The following is a 2,699-nucleotide window of genomic DNA, read 5'->3' as shown; positions in this document are numbered from 1 at the left end:
TGTGTGTGGCATAAGTCCCTTTTGGTGCTGTCCATGTGGGTCATCATTCACCGTCTTCATTCCCACTTTGGTGACGCGTTTCGGCTCGAACCATGTTGTGGGCACCGATCCAAAGCTGATTGACACTGCATTTGCTCCCACATTCTTGGCAGGCTTCGGGGTTATGATGCCCACATCAATTCATGCCTGGATCTTATCCTTGAGGTGGAAGCATGACTTCGTAGGGTGGTGGACCGCTCTATGGTATGCACAATACTTTGGATCCGTCACTTTGCTAGCCCCCTCTTGATCCACGATCGCCGGCAGTTGGATTTTGTTATTCTCCAATAGGTACTTGAAGATGCCGGGCACCTCGTCATCTTTGAAGGAGTACACCTTAGGAAATCTTGGCTCCGCTCTTTGCTTCTGAGACCGTTGTTGCCATTGCAGCTGCGATTGTTGTGGCGCTCTTTGCTGCTGCTGTTGCTGAGGTTGCAATTGGAAAGTTTGATTTGCATCAACTGCATTAGCATGTGCCTTACCTTTCCCCCTTGGGTTGAAATTCTGTGCTGGAGCATTTGTCGCCTGTTGGCCTCTCTCCGCCTTCTTTCTCCTAAGGAATCGCTCAGCCTGCTCCCCTCGGACCTTCAGATCCTTCCACGTTTTGGACGGTACTGTCCCTATTGCTTCCAACACGTCCAAGGACAAATTATTATGGAAGGTCTGGAGAATGAATTCCTCGGTGATCGGGCCCCGATAGTTCATCGCCTTGTCATCCCAGCTGTTTACGCTGCCTGGCTTGAGGCGGCGATACCAATCGAAGGCGGCTCCGCGAAGAGTGCCGACGAATGACCGCACCATCAGAGGCTCATTACCAGAGATCACCCCCAAGTGCGATTTGAAGTAAATCAAATGCTGGGTAGGTGAACCCATCCCATTAAACGGCGTGAAGTTAATTAGGTTGAACTTCGCCGGATATGGGATCGATTCCCACTCTCTTGGGTATGGACAGGGAATGCCTGTTTTCTTCGTCTCTTGAGCGGAGATCAATGTGTTGATTTTGCTCTCGAGGTTCTTGATCTTCAGACTTTCGCCTGTGTTTTCGTTAGCACGATTCTGAGGCGGAAGTGTGGCATTACGACTAGCATCCTCATTACCACCCCCTGCATTGACGGGAGGATTATTGGCATTGTGAGCTTCATCCGTATCCGTGTGCTCCTCTTCCTGAACGACCTGGTTACGGCGGCTTGGTTCGCCTTGCTGGTTCGTCAGTGCCTGAATTTGTTGCTCATGCATTCCTCTCATGTTCTGCATGGCCATCTGCATTTCGAACCTGAAGGTCTCCTGTTGTTTAATCATGGCTTCCTCAAGCATCTTAGCCACTTGTTCTGCACTTATCATAAGTGCCTCGCGAGGTTGCCCCTCGTTGGATACTGTGTTGTCAGATGTGACCGCCGAGCCGGCGTCCGACTCTTCATCTTCTGAAGGTACCCTTGTCCGAACCCTACCGTAAGTTTTTTGTTTGATGGCTCCAGACTGCAGACGGGTTATACGCTGGGATGCTTTCAGAATTGACTCGAGATTATCCCGTGCCGATGTCCCTTTGCTGGTCATATTGGTGGTGACCCTCGGAAATTCTCCCGCTCTTCTTTGTCGGAAACGCTTATACCTTGGCTTTGGCGTTTTAGTACTGAGCCTTTCGAAGACCGAAACCCTTTCAGGGACTGTATTGGTGCAGTTGCACTCTGACAATACCGACCGAATGAGTTTTGAACAAGGGCACTGAGTTTTTAGCCTTCGAGGACTTCTCTTTCTTGCTTTGCTCGTACCCTCAGCACGATAGTACAGCTCGTCCGTTTGAAAGTCGGAGCAACCTATCGTGTGTTGGCACGATTTCCCAGGTATAACGCAATCATCATCAGACGATAACGTTTCCTTCCGAGAGCGAACTACCTTCTTCGAGCTTTCAAGAGTCACGCGTCTCGACACACGCCTTTGTGGGCATGAATTCTCAACAGGCTTCTGAACTTCAATACGCAGCGTAGTGCGCTTAGTTGCCCTGATTTCCTCGTCATATTGAGGGTTGTGGCGACCCCCAGCGTGTTGAATCGTTCGGGGCTTCTTCATTGGGCCCAAACGTTCCTGAACTGGAGCTTTGCCTCGTTCCTTGGGAAGTGGACCGAGGCGCTCCAAAACCAACTTCCTTTTCTGAGATGGTCCTGCGGGATCTCCCGGAGCAGTTGTGGAAATCATTGGCGGTTTGGATTGATTCACCGGAAGTTGCACTTTCGACGGCTACAGTTGCTGCTTTTTGGTCTGAACCGCCGCTTCAGACTTCGGCCTCCAAACTTCTCTTTCTGCAACTTCCTACGGGCTTCTTCAGCTTGAGCCCGTGCCTGCGCTGATAGTGCGTGGCGTTTGCGGATACGTTCTTCCAGTGTCGAACGATTCCGTTTGACACGGACCTATTCCATTGTTGGCGGCTTGGAAGAGGTACCGTTCATCTGTTGTTGAGGCTGTTTGCCTCTCTTGTTCTTCAGATCCGTGTTGTAGCGGATCCCGTCAACTGACTCCATGGCCTTTGCGAATTGTTTCGCAAGGGGTTGACGTTGCCTTTGGCGGGCTCTCTTCGAGAGAGTCACCACGCCCTATGCGGCAGAAGGGTTGGCTAGAGCAAATCTGCCCTGGTTGGGAATTGGAGGAATCTCACCCGATGCGAC

The sequence above is a fragment of the Asparagus officinalis genome, chromosome 9 (genome assembly GCF_001876935.1).
Source record: "Asparagus officinalis chromosome 9, Aspof.V1, whole genome shotgun sequence".
NCBI lineage: Eukaryota > Viridiplantae > Streptophyta > Magnoliopsida > Asparagales > Asparagaceae > Asparagus > Asparagus officinalis.
This window is presented reverse-complemented; position numbering follows the sequence as displayed.